The sequence below is a fragment of the Mobula birostris genome, chromosome 5 (assembly GCF_030028105.1).
Source record: "Mobula birostris isolate sMobBir1 chromosome 5, sMobBir1.hap1, whole genome shotgun sequence".
NCBI lineage: Eukaryota > Metazoa > Chordata > Chondrichthyes > Myliobatiformes > Myliobatidae > Mobula > Mobula birostris.
Window position 1 is genome coordinate 27,540,109 of NC_092374.1, and position 15,182 is coordinate 27,555,290.

Consider the following 15,182-nt stretch of genomic DNA (forward strand, 5'->3'; position numbering starts at 1 on the left):
GTGCTCACCTACACACAGTCTGTCACCTGCTCTGTTTCATTCCCTAATAGTAGATCAAGCATCGCCCAACCTCTCATTCAGACTTCTATGTACTGATTAATGAAACTTTCCTGAGTACATTTGACAAACTCTATCGCAACGAGTCCTTTTACAGTGGGGGAGTCACAGTCAATATGCAGAAAGTTAAAATCATCTGTCAAAACAACCTTATGTTTCTTGTAACTGTCTGCAATCCCTGTACAAATTTGTTCCTCTAAATCCTGTGCACTGCTGGGTGGCCTGTAATGCAGCCTTATTAACATCGACATACCTTTCTTATTCCTCTGTTCCATCCATAAAGCCAGATGAGTTCTTCAGTCTGTCACAATTGAGCACTGATGTGACATTTTCCCTGACTAGTAAAGCCACTCCTCGTCCTTTACTCTCTCCTGCTCTTTTGTGTCTAAAACAATGGAACTCCAGAATATTCAGCTACTAATCCAGCTCTTCCTGCAACCAAGTCTCACTCATGGCTTCAGTATCATAATTCCAGGTGTTGATCCATGCCCTGAGCTCATCTGCCTTTCCGATGATACTTCTTGTATTGGAATATATGCTGCTCAGGACACCAGTCACACCATGCTCAACCTTTTGATTCCTGACTTTGTCTGAGGTCTTACCAACATCTGTCTCCACAACCTCTCCACTGATTGTTCTGGCACTCTGGTTCCCTTCCCCCTGCAATGCTAGTTTAAACTGCCAACACTAACAATCCTTTCCGCTAGGATATTAGTCTCCTTCCAGTTCAGGTGCAAACCATCTTTTCTGCTCAGGTCCCGCCTATCCTGGAAGAGAGTCCAATGATCCAAAAATCAGATGCCCTCCCTCCTACACCAAATCCTTAGCCACAGATTAATCTGTATTCTCTTTCTATTTCTGGCCTCACTAGCATGTGTCACTGGTAGAAATCCTGAGATCACAATACTGTAGTTCCTGTCCTTTAACTTAGCACTAACTCCTTGAATTCTGGCTGGTCACCCTCCCTGTGTTGCACTTTATTAATGGATTTTGATTTATATTTTAATAACATATTTATAGTATAATATTTTGGTTTATGTTCTGTATATAATATATGTTGTGTGGGTTCACCACAGTCTGGAGAAACATCATTTTGTTTGGCTGTATACATGTATGGTCAGATGACAATAAACTTGAACTTGAACTTGAATAATTGTTGGTGCCAGGTGGGGTGGTTTGAGTATCTCAGAAACTGATGATCTCCTGGGATTTTCACACACAACGGTCTATAGAGTTTGCAGAGAATGGTGTGAAAGCAAAGTATCCAGTAAATGGTGGTTCTGTGGGTGAAATCACCTTGTTAATGAGAGAGGTCAGTGTAGAATGGCCAGACTGGTTCAAGCTGACAGGAAGGCACCAGTAACTCAAATAGCCACGTGTTACCACAGTGATGTGCAGAAGACCATCTCTGAACATGTTGAACCTTGAAGTGGACAGGCTACAGCAGCAAAAGGCCACGTACATGGGGTACAGGGGGTACCTAATAAAGTGGTCACTGAGTGTGTACTGTCGCATCTAGTGGTGTCAAAGAGTGCGATGAAATGAAAGTTATAGGATGGGTACAGCAGAGGGAGAGTGTGAGTTGTGCTAAAAACGGTTGTGATCCAAAGAGCTATGTAAGTACTTATCTTGCAAGCATCTAAAACTTGACTCTGCTGAAATAAGAACAAACCAACAACAGACGCTCCTAGGATAAGTTATGAGACGTTACATGTCCCTTTATGGAAAATACTTTGAAGAAGTATTCTTGTAACCTTACGAGGATGTCTGCTCAGCAAAGTGTGGAGTCATGGAACAGGTCAATATGTTCACAAGCTGTGAAGTGCTCCTTCCTGCCAATAAAGGTTTAAGTCAGGTCACAAGCTTGGAATTTCATCTGGAACTTCTTGGTATTGGGGAATCATTATAGCAATAAAGGTTAAGGTTATGAAGCACACAGCACAACAAAACTCCCCATTAGAAAATTAAGCTTGTTCATGCCAAAATTCACCTATAATTGGCCATTCGGCTCAAAAAAAAACTCAATTTCTTAAGAACTATTTTTACTCAATGAGAAAATCAAAAAAAAGTTCAGGACTACATATCAGGGATGATTTTATATTTATGTATTATATTTATTTCTGGGGCTAGGATATTATTGGTAAGGCCAGCTCATATTTATTATCCATCCCAAATTGCCTCCTGCACTAAGTGATTTGTCAGACTAGTTTAGAGGCAGTTCACATTCAACTCTGTTTGTGGGTCTGGACTTAAACTTGACCAGGTATGAAAGGCAGATTTCCTCCAATGGAAGATAGAAACAAACCAGATGCGTCTTTATACTAGCCAGTATTACAGTCTCATGACTAATACTAGATCCTAATAGTAGATTTACTTCACGACTTGAATTGAATCCCTTGGTTGTATTAGTAAGATTTGAACATCCAGTTCTGGCCTTTAACTACTTAACTGTTCTGAGAGTTTGACTGGGAAGCTTAGTTGAATTGCGTTTTGCAAAATGTTAGCAGCTCTCTAGGGTAATGGATGAATTGAAGGAGATTTATATTAGGCAGGAAATAGTGTTGGATAGGCTGTTGGGTCTGAAGCTGATTAAGTCCCCAGGACCTGATGGTCTGCATCCCAGGGTACTTAAGGAGGTGGCTTTAGAAATCGTGGATGCATTGGTAATCATTTTCCAATGTTCTATAGATTCAGGATCAGTTCCTGTGGATTGGAGGGTGGCTAATGTTGTCCCTCTCTTCAAGAAGGGAGGAAGAGAGAAAACAGGGAATTATAGACCAGTTAGCCTGACGTCGGTGGTGGGAAAGATGCTGGAGTCAATTATAAAAGATGAAATTACGACACATCTGGGTAGTAGTAACAGGATTGGTCCGAATCAGCATGGATTTACGAAGGGGAAATTGTGCTTGACTAATCTTCTGGAATTTTTTGAGGATGTAACTATGAACATGGACAAGGGACAGCCAGTGGATGTAGTGTACCTGGACTTTCAGAAAGCCTTTGATAAAGTCCCACATAGGAGATTAGTGGGAAAATTTAGGGCACATGGTATTGGGGGCAGAGTATTGACATGGATTGAAAATTAGCTTGCTGACAGAAAACAAGGAGTAGCGATTAACAGGTCCCTTTCGGAATGGCAGGCGGTGACCAGTGGGGTACCGCAGGGTTCAGTGTTGGGACCGCAGCTGTTTACAATATATATTAATGATTTAAAAGAGGGAATTAAAAGTAACATTAGCAAATTTGCCGATGACACAAAGCTGGGAGGCAGTGTGAAATGTGGGAAGGATGTCATGAGAATGCAGGGTGACTTGGACAGACTGGGTGAGTGGGCAGATGCATGGCAGATGCAGCTTAATGTGGATAAATGTGAGGTTATCCACTTTGGCGGTAAGAACAGGAAGGCAGATTTTTATCTAAATGGAGTCAAGTTAGGAAAAGGGGAAGCACAACGAGATCTAGGTGTTCTTGTACATCAGTCACTGAAAGCAAGCATGCAAGTACAGCAGGCAGTGAAGAAAGCTAATGGCATGCTGGCCTTCATAACAAGGGGAATTGAGTACAAGAGCAAAGAGGTCCTTCTGCAGCTGTACAGGGCCCTGGTGAGACCACACCTGGAGTACTGTGTGCAGTTTTGGTCTCCAAATTTGAGGAAGGACATTCTTGCTATTGAGGGAGTGCAGCGTAGGTTCACAAGGTTAATTCCCGGGATGGCGGGACTGTCATATGTCGAAAGATTGGAGTGACTGGGCTTGTATACTCTGGAATTTAGAAGGCTGAGAGGGGATCTTATTGAAACATATAAGATTATTAAGGGATTGGACACGCTGGAGGCAGGAAGCATGTTCCCGCTGATGGGTGAGTCCAGAACCAGAGGCCACAGTTTAAGAATTAGGGGTAGGCCATTTAGAACGGAGTTGAGGAAAAACTTTTTCACCCAGAGAGTGGTGGATGTATGGAATGCTCTGCCCCAGAAGGCTGTGGAGGCCAAGTCTCTGGATGCTTTCAAGAAAGAGATGGATAGAGCTCTTAAAGATAGTGGAATCAAAGGTTATGGGGATAAAGCAGGAAATGGATACTGATTGTGAATGATCAGTGAATGGCAGTGCTGGCTCAAAGGGCTGAATGGCCTACTCCTCCACCTATTGTCTATTGTCTATTGTCTCTCACATGAAGCATTTTGCTTCTAAATTAAAATATCTATTTTATCTCACAACCTTATAGAATTATTTCTGCAAACCATTTTAAACTATTGTCTGTAGCCCCCCCCCCAGCCAACCTCAGGGTCGCTCGGCTCGCTGTTGTCTAGGGAAACAGCCCTCGGCCCCGCCAAACTGGGTAATTAGTTTGTGTGGATACTGTGTGATGTACCCCACCCCTCCCAAATAACAGACAATACACCAGATACGATTAAATTATTTACGGTTTATAGATATTACTGAAACTATATAATTAATAGTGAATAAAATATAAAAGGAAAATAAAAGGCGCCACACCTATTAAAGTTCAATCTCTTTCATGCACAAAAACAGTTGGAGCTCAGGACCCTTCTTCTTCACCCTGCGACCCCTTGGACCGCCTCGACCGGCCACCTGGGACCAAGAATGGTGGTTGATCAGACGCTCCACACGAGTCCGTCTCAGTCTCCCCTCCTCGCTGAACGCCCTGCTCAGGGTTCGACTCTGTTAGCCGACTCACAGCACCTGGTCCATTCTCTGTCTCTCTCTCCCGCCTTCTGCCTCAAAGCCCGGCGCATACAATATCTTACAGCTACACCAAAAACATAACAACTATCGCAATTGGTTCATAACATCTTCTTATAAGTAACGTGATTCAACAAACTGCTAGTGGGAGGGCTTTCTCAGCAATTAACATAACAAGGAAGCATTCCCAAGTATAACATAACAAAGAAGCCATTTTAATTAGCCTAGGCAGTAACATAAGAGACAAAACCCCCTTACAAGTCTACCACTGTTTTGTGTCCATCCTTGAAGAAAAATATTGATTTCATGGTGCCGAATTTTAATGGATGGAAATCAGAGCCAGGTATTCTGTGAGTGCCAACATCCCCCATCCCAAACTTGGCAGTAGGAAGCTGACTCTTGGATCGACTGTGGGTGTCAAAATTCAAGTGGCCTGAAGCTCCCAATGAGCATCAAGGGATATGGAGGCTTAAGATGATGGACACTGAGAGGATCCCTTTTCTCCATTACTCTAAAACTGCAGTGCAATGTTTGTGTATAAGATTCAGTAAAGACTTACCAGGATGTTTCCTGAGCTACAAGGAATGGTTGCATACACATGGATTGTATTCCCTGGAATGTAGGAGTTTGAGGGGTGTTAGATTAGACCAGAGGTCCCCAAACACCGGGCCGCAAAGCATGTGCTACCAGGCTGCGAGGAAATGATACGATTTGGCGATATGAGTCAGCTGCACTTTTCCTCATTCCATGTCACGCCCACTGTTGAGCTTGAACGTGCGCGAGGTCATTATGCACGCGTCATCCATGTCAGCGCAGGAAGGAGATCAACTCCTTGAGCTTGCAAACGATGGTGGGCTGAAAACTATGTTTGACATAACATCTCTGCCGGCATTCTGGATCAAAGTCAAGGCTAAATATCCTGAGATAGCCACGAAAGCACTGGAAATGTTGCTTCCATTTCCAACATATCTCTACAATGAATGCAACGAAAGCTAAATTGCGGAATAGTCTGGGCATAAGGAACTCCCTTCGAGTATCATTGTCTCCCATCACCCCTCGATGGGACCGTCTTGTTGCAGGGAAACAAGCCCAGGGTTCCCACTGATTCAGCGATATTGGTGTGTTGCAATGATTTTATATGTTCATACGAGGAAAATATGTGCTGTGTGTTTAATATGCAAACGTTACTTAAAATGTTATGATGCTATTGATTTATAAGTGACTTATATAACCATATAACAGTTACAGCATGGAAACAGGCCATCTCTGCCCTTCTCGTCCGTGCCGAACGCTTACTCTCACCTAGTCCCACCACTCTGCACTCTGCCCATAACCCTCCATTCCTTTCCTGTCTATATACCTATCCAATTTTTCTTTAAATGATAATATCGAACCTGCCTCTACCACTTCTACTGGAAGTTCGTTCAACACTTACTTCAAGCTCCCCAATAATTGACTATATTCATGCGAGGAAAATATGCGCTGTGTGTTTAATATTAAATTCGTTAGATAAACCCTTTTAGAAACGAAATTGAGTGTATTAGCCACTTATCTCCTATATTCCGGCCGTGATTAACACCCCCCCCCGAACAGAATCGCCAAAAACGATTTGTAGTAAAATCAGCACGTAGCGCAATGGTGCCCGCGCAAGGCTTCATGGTCATTGTAGTCTTTCTTGGGGTGAACCCAACGTATTTGACTGCTACTCTTGTCCGTTGGCAACCCTACCGCCCCCCCGCCCCCCCCCCCTCCCCAGTGTCGGCTGGTCCACAAGAATATTGTCAATATTAAACCGGTCCGCGTTGCAAAAAAGGTTGGGGACCCCTGGATTAGACTATGTAATTGTGACTTTTCTTGTAGTTTAACCTTCCAATACCTGCTTGTATTTTTATATAACTACCTATGCAATCTGGTTTCTGCTGACTCATCAAGGAAAACAAATGTTACCTCCTATTCCATTCCTGTATTTAGCCTCTGGTGGGACTTTCCTCAGTCAAGCAAGGATTAATAATGCAAACATGAGGAAATCTGCAGATGCTGGAATTTCAAGCAACACACATAAAAGTTGCTGGTGAACACAGCAGGCCAGGCAGCATCTCTAGGAAAAGGTACAGTTGACGTTTCGGGCCGAGACCCTTTGTCAGGACTAACTAAAAGAAGAGCTAGTAAGAGCTCTTACTAGCTCTTCTTTCAGTTAGTCCTGACGAAGGGCCTCGGCCCAAAACGTCGACTGTACCTCTTCCTAGAGATATTGCCTGGCCTGCTGTGTTCACCAGCAACTTTTATGTGTGAAGCAAGGATTAATGTTGCATTTGGGGCATAAGGGTTGCATCTTATTAGTGAAATTCCTATCTTTGTAAATAGAACATGCAACTTAGAACATAAGAAATGGGAGCAGGATTAGGCCATCCAGCCCATCGAGCCTGCCCCGCTATTCAATAAGATCATGGCTGATCTGTCCGTAAATTCAGCTCCATCTACTTGCCTTTTCCCCATAACCCTTAATTCCCCTACTATGTAAAAACCTATCTAACTGTATCTTAAATATATTTAGTGAGGAAGCCTCAGCTGCTTCCCTGGGCAGAGAATTCCACAGGTTCACCACTCTCCGGGAAAAACAGTTTCTCCTCATCTCCATCCTAAATCTTCTCCCCTGAATCTTGAAGCAATGTCCCCTAGTTCTAGTCTCACCTACCAATGGAAACAACTTTCCTACTTCTATCTTAACTATCCCTTTCAAAACTTTATATGTTTCTATAAGATCCCCTCTCATTCTTCTGAACTCCAGAGAGTATAGTCCCAGGCGACTCAATCTCACCTCATAGGTTAACCCCTTCATCCCTGGAATCAACCTGGTGAACCTCCTCTGCACTGCCTCCAAACTTCAAGCAGAACAGCACAGTACAGGTCTTTTGGCTCATGATGTTATACCATCATTTTAACCCACTCCAAGATCAATCTAAACCCTCCCTCCCACATAGCCCTCCATTTATCTTTCACCTATCTAAGAGTTTCTTAAATGTCTCTAATGTATCTGTATCTATTTAGTGCCACAGTTTTCAAAGTAACTTCCTTCCAAATAGAACCAATGGACATTGGCTGCTCCTTTCCTTGTCACACCAAAACACCAAATGAAAGAAGAGAAGAAAATGAAGTAGTGTTTAAGTAGGAGGATGGGGGAAGGAAGTGAAGCGGAGAAAGGGTGATTATAAATCTTAATTATATTGCTTTCATTCTGAGATACTTGAGCTCATTCTGATCCTCACCATCCCTTGGTCCTGCTGGATAGTCAACATATTTTTACTGTGCCATGGCCTGTTCCTCATCAAGTTATGGTGTTGTTGCACTGTTGTAACTACAAACATATATGTTATAATTATGTGGTTTTGTTAGTTTTTCAATCTTGGTCTGTCCTGTGTTTCTGTGATATCACACTGAAGGAATATTGTATCATTTCTTAATGCATGCATTACTAAATGACAATAAAAGAGGACTGCGTGTCCTCATAATCTAATCTATTTGGTTAGACAATAGAATAATAAAAGCAGTGCGTAGATGCCTCAATCCAATTTTTCATATTTTAACCAATTCGCCTACCGGAGCAACACAACCTGGTATGGAAGTTGTCCTGTCCAAGACCGAAAGAAGCTGCAGAAGATCGTGAACACGGTGCAGCACATCACACAAACCAATCTTCCGTCCTTGGACTCACTTTACACCGCACGCTGTCGGAGCAGTGCTGCCAGGATAATCAAGGACACGACCCACCCAGCCAACATACTTTTCGTCCCTCTTCCCTCCGGGAGAAGGCTCAGGAGCTTGAAGACTCGTATGGCCAGATTTGGGAACAGCTTCTTTCCAACTGTGATAAGACTGCTGAATGGATCCTGACCTGGATCTGGGCTGTACCCTCCAAATATCCGGACCTGCCTCTCAGTTTTTTGCACTACCTTACTTTCCATTTTTCTATTTTCTATTTATGATTTATAATTTAAATTTTTAATATTTACTAATTTTTACTATTTAATATTTGTAATCCAGGGAGCGGAAAGCACAGAATCAAATATCACCGTGATGATTGTACATTCTAGTATCAATTGTTTGGCGACAATAAAGTATTAAGTATTTAACAGGATGAGTAATGACTTATTATGAAAATAAGTCTATCACACATCCGAAATAGCCTTCCAGTTTAAGATGGCAGTACTGAATGCATGTGACAGCTTACTTGTAGTTCAAAAAAGGCAAAAAATTTGACTAAAAAATTTACTAACAACACCTTTTCTGAAGTAAATTGTGGTAAACTATCGCCATAAACAATGAAGAAGCAAGTGGTGGTGAAGCTGATTCAAAGGATGGGTCACGCAGGTACATCGCAAAGCCAAAGTGCAACGTGTTCCAGATGAGGCTGCAGACGGAGTTGCTATCGCTGATGAAGTTGGAGTGAGCCATTTGGAGAGGAGTCAATGCGGAAGAGTTTCGATGCCCGTCCACCTAACCTGGGTGCAAGTTTGGATTGCCCCAAGTGCCGATCCAATTTGGTGAATTCAGGAACAGCCTCAGGCTATCTGGACTATTCTCACAGCTATCTGGACTATTCCTCTTCTCACCCTGTCTCTTGCAAAAATGCCATCCCCTTCTCGCAATTCCTCTGTCTCCGCCGCATCTGCTCTCAGGATGAGGCTTTTCATTCCCGGACGAGGGAGATGTACTCCTTTTTTAAAGAAAGGGGCTTCCCTTCCTCCACTATCAACTCTGCTCTCAAACGCGTCTCCCCCATTTCACGCACATCTGCTCTCACTCCATCCTCCCGCCACCCCACTAGGAATAGGGTTCCCCTGGTCCTCATCTACCACCCCACCAGCCTCCGGGTCCAACATATTATTCTCCATAACTTCCGCCACCTCCAATGGGATCCCACCACTAAGCGCATCTTTCCCTCCCCCCCCCCACTTTCTGCAGGGATCGCTCCCTACGCGACTCCCTTGTCCATTTATCCCCCCCATCCCTCCCCACTGATCTCCCTCCTGGCACTTATCCTTGTAAGCGGAACAAGTGCTACACATGCCCTTACACTTCCTCCCTTACCACCATTCAGGGCCCCAGACAGTCCTTCCAGGTGAGGCGACACTTCACCTGTGAGTCGGTTGGGGTGATATACTGCGTTCGGTGCTCCCGATGTGGCCTTCTATACATTGGTGAGACCTGACGCAGACTGGGAGACTGCTTTGCTGAACGCCTATGCTCTGTCCGCCAGAGAATGCAGGATCTCCCAGTGGCCACACATTTTAATTCCACATCCCATTCCCATTCTGACATGTCTATCCACGGCGTCCTCTACTGTAAAGATGAAGTCACACTCAGGTTGGAGGAACAGCACCTTATATTCCGTCTGGGTAGCCTCCAACCCGATGGCATGAACATCGACTTCTCTAACTTCCGCTAATGCCCCACCTCCCCCTCGTACCCCATCCGTTATTTATTTTTATATACACATTCTTTCTCTCACTCTCCTTTTTCTCCCTCTGTCCCTCTGACTATACCCCTTGCCCATCCTCTGGTTCCCCCCCCTTGTCTTTCTCCCCGGACCTCCTGTCCCATGATCCTCTCATATCCCCTTTGCCAATCACCTGTCCAGCTCTTGGCTCCATCCCTCCACCTCCTGTCTTCTCCTATCATTTTGGATCTCCCCCTCCCCCTCCCACTTTCAAATCTCTTACTAACTCTTCCTTCAGTTAGTCCTGACGAAGGGTCTCGGCCTGAAACGTCGAATGTACCTCTTCCTAGAGATGCTGCCTGGCCTGCTGCATTCACCAGCAACTTTGATGTGTGTTACAGCTTCAGGCTGTTCTGCCCAAGCGAGTTGCTGTTCTGGGATCACGGTCCTAGAGTGAGGCACTACTCAGTGCCTGGACAATGTAAAAGCCGTTCCAGATAGACTGGAAAGCCCGAGTGTCGGGACCGAAGGCAAGGGTTGGGCTGATTCCTCTCGCTCACCTGCAATATTCATTCCTCTCTATGCGATGTCAAGGCTGTGAACTGCTCCTGGGCATTTTTGCCCTGCTACTACAGTGCCTATAAAAAGTATTCACCCCCCCCCTTAGAAGTTTTCATGTTTTATTGTTTTACAACATTGAATCACATTGGATTTTTTGACACTCATTAACAGAAAAAGACTCATGTCAAAGTGAAAACAAATTTCTACAAATTGTTCTAAATTTATTACAATTATGAAACCCAAAATAACTGGTTGCATAATTATTCACCAAGTCAGGATTTAGGAGATGCACCTTTGGCAGCAATTACGACATTGAGTCTGTGTGGATAGGTCTCTATCTGCTTTGCACATCTGGGTACTGCAATTTTTCCCCATTCTTTTTTGCAAAACTGTTCAAACTCTGTCAGATTGCATGGGGATTATGGGTGAACAGCTCTTTTCAAGTCCAGCCACAAATTCTCATTTCAATTGAAGTCTGGACTCTGACTTAGTCACCCCAGGACATTATCTTTATTGTTTTTAGGCCATTCCTGTGTAGCTTTGGCTTTATGCTTGGGGTCATTGTCTTACTGGAGAACAAATCTTCTCCCCAGTCACAGTTCTCTTGCAGACTACATCAGGTTTTCCTCCAGGATATCCCTGCATTTTGCTGCATTCATTTTACCCTCCACCTTCACAAGCCTTCCAGGGCCTGCTGCAGTGAACCATTCCTACAGCCTGATGCAGCCACCACAATATTTCACAGTAGGGATGGTGTGTTTTTGATGATGTGTGGTGTTCGGCTTATGCCAACCATAGTGTTCAGTCTGATGGCCAAAAAGCTCAATTTTGGTTTCATCAGACCATAGGACCTTCTTCCAGCTGACTTCAGTCTCCCATATGCCTTCTGGCAAACTCTAGCTGAGATTTCATGTGAGTTCTTTTCAACAGTTGTCTTCACTTTTGCCACTACCTCATAAAGCAGCGAATGGTGAAGCACCTGGACAACAGCTGTTGTATGCACACTCTCTCCCATCTCAGACACTGAAGCTTGTAACTCTTCCAGAGCTGTCACAGGTCTCTTGTTACTCTCCCTCACTCGTCCCCTTCTTGCATGGTCACTCAGTGTTTGAGGATGGCCTGCTCTAGGCAGATTTACAGCTGTGCCATATTCTTTCCATTTCCTGATGATTGACTTAACTGTACTCCAAGGGATATTCGGTGATTTGGAAATTTTCTTGAATCCGTCTCCTGACTTGTGTTTTTCTATAACTTTTATGCAGAGTTGCTTGAAATGTTCTTTTGTCTTTATGGTGTAATTTTTGCCAAGATGCTGACTCACCAACAGTTGGTCCTTCTAGATATAGGTGTATTTTTACTACAATCAACGGAGACACTTGACTGCACACCGTTCTCCAAAAACTGATCTCCATTTAACTCATTATGTGACTTCTAGTGATTATTTGGTATGTCATATAAAAGGGATTGAATACTTGTGCAATCAATTATTTTTTGTTTTATTTTTGTAATTTAGTTCACTTCGCAGAGATGTTTTCACTTTTACATGAGTCTTTTTTTGTTGCTCAGTGTCAAAAATAGCCAAATTAAATCCACTGTGATTCAATGTGGTAAGACGATAAAACATAAAAACTTCCAAGGGGAGAGAATATTTTTATAAGCACGGTATGATGTACTAAGATCTGGGTTCGGGTCTACTCCAGCTGCTCTGGGCAGCAGATCTAAGGTCTCAGTCTTATTTGGAATACTGTCGTTTGCTCCTATTGTTTGCATGCTGTGTCCAAGTTATATTTAATAGAAAAATCTTTGCTTTCCTGCAGTTAATATTTTACATATTATCAAGTAAACAATGGCTGTTTGAGGTTTGGTTAGCAGCAGACTGAGCTTCAACGTAAAAGAGGCAAAGTTCCAAGTGGTGACTTAACCTGGGTGAGCAGTCAGGAGGAGTGACACATTTAGTTTTGGCATCAGTATTCTCCGCACATTGTTTAAGCTGATCCAAAATATGTTTTATATCTGGCATAAGTGTGAAGCTTTGGCTAGCTCCAGGAACCTCTGGCAGAAATGATTCGTTCAGTCTTGTGTAGAATTGTACAGCTTACCCTGTCTCCCTGATTGAGTAAAAGCTGGATTCCAACAATTCCCATCTATTTTACACGTGCCTGCAAATGACGTGGGATTTCTAAGTACTCTGCCAAACAAAAAAAAATACTCACTCACAGGATTAAAAGGAGACTGTTCCTGGAAAAGTGGGCTTTTTAACCTGCCGTTCTACATGGGTTATGAGAGTAGCTTTTCAGATGAAGAAGACCAAAACTGCACTGATGGTGACGACAAGAATCGGGCAGAGATCCAAACTTTTAGCTCCTTGCCAAATTATTCAGGATTTAATCTTCATTCTAATGTATATCAGTGTAATCTACTTAATATTGGTTGCAGGATGATTCTGTAACTTGATAGATTGAATCTTATATATTTTATTTGAACACAAAACACATTATAAACATAAAATTTTACTTCTTATATATGCAAACACGAGGAATTCTGCAGATGCTGGAAATTCAAGCAACACACATCAAAGTTGCTGGTGAACGCAGCAGGTCAGGCAGCATCTCTAGGAAGAGGTACAGTCGATGTTTCAGGCTGAGACCCTTCGTCAGGACTAACTGAAGAAAGAGCTAGTAAGAGATTTAAAAGTAGGAGGGGGAGGAGGAGATCCAAAATGATAGGAGAGGACAGGAGGGGGAGGGATGGAGCCAAGAGCTGGACAGGTGATTGGCAAAAGGGATATGAGAGGATCATGAGACAGGAGGCCCAGGGAGAAGGAAAAAGGGGGGAGGAAACCCAGAGGATGGGCAAGGGGTATAGTCAGAGGGACAGAGGGAGAAAAAGGAGAGTGAGAGAAAGAATGTATGTATATAAATAACGGATGGGGTATGAGGGGGAGGTGGGGCATTAGCAGAAGTTAGAGAATTCAATGTTCATGCCATCGGGTTGGAGGCTACCCAGCTGTCCAGTCCCTATATACTTCCATCCCCCATCAGGAAGGTCTCAAAGCTCTCCGCTTCTTTTTGGATTCCAGACCTAATCAGTTCCCCTCTACCACCACTCCGCTCTGTCTAGCAGAATTAGTCCATACTCTTAATAATTTCTCCTTTGGTTCCTCCCACTTCCTCCAAACTAAAGGTGTAGCTATGGGCACCCGTATGGGTCCTAGCTATGCCTGCCTTTTTGTTGGCTTTGTGGAACAATCTATGTTCCGTACCTATTCTGGTATCTGTCCCCCACTTTTCCTTCGCTACATCGACGACTGCATTGGTGCTGCTTCCTGCACGCATGCTGAGCTCGTTGACTTTATTAACTTTGCCTCCAACTTTCACCCTCAAGTTTACCTGGTCCATTTCTGACACCTCCCTCCCCTTTCTAGATCTTTCTGTCTCTATCTCTGGAGACAGCTTATCTACTGATGTCCACTATAAGCCTACTAACTCTCACAGCTATCTGGACTATTCCTCTTCTCACCCTGTCTCTTGCAAAAATCCCATCCCATTCTCGCAATTCCTCTGCCTCCGCCACATCTGCTCTCAGGATGAGGCTTTTCATTCCAGGACGAGGGAGAAGTCCTCCTTTTTTAAAGAAACGGGCTTCCCTTCCTCCACCATTAACTCTGCTCTCAAACGCATCTCCCCCATTTCACGCACATCTGCTCTCATTCCATCCTCCCGCCACCCCACTAGGAATAGGGCTCCCCTGGTCCTCACCTACCACCCCACCAGTCTCGGGGTCCAACATATTATTCTCCGTAACTTCCGCCACCTCCAACGGGATCCCACCACTAAGCACATCTTTCCTCCCCCCCCCACTTTCCGCAAGGATCGTTCCCTACATGACTCCCTTGTCCATTCGTGCCCCCCCATCCCTCCCCACTGATCTCCCTCCTGGCACTTATCCTTGTAAGCAGAACAAGTGCTACACATGTCCTTACACTTCACCATTCAGGGCCCCAGACAGTCCTTCCAGGTGAGGTGATACTTCACCTGTGAGTCGGCTGGGGTGATATACTGCATCCGGTGCTCCCGATGTGGCCTTCTATATATTGGCGAGACCCGATGCAGACTGGGAGATCATTTTGCTGAACACCTACGCTCTGTCCGCCAGAGAAAGCAGGATCTCCCAGTGGCCACATATTTTAATTCCATGTCCCACTCCCATTCTGACATGTCTATCCACAGCCTCCTCTACTGTAAAGATGAAGCCACACTCAGGTTGGAGGAACAACACCTTATATTCCATCTGGGTAGCCTCCAACCCGATGGCATGAACATTGACTTCTCTAACTTCCGCTAATGCCCCACCTACCCCTCGTACCCCATCCGTTATTTATTTATATACACACATTCTTTCTCTCACTCTCCTTTTTCTTCCTC

General features: G+C 44.1%; 1 protein-coding gene across 1 annotated transcript in view; it reads left to right on the top strand.

The window, feature by feature from the left end:
* LOC140197577 (solute carrier family 22 member 4-like) overlaps nucleotides 1–15,182 on the top strand; it is a 115,528-nt gene that overhangs the window by 12,809 nt on the left and 87,537 nt on the right. The gene's annotated exons all lie outside the window — the stretch shown is intronic.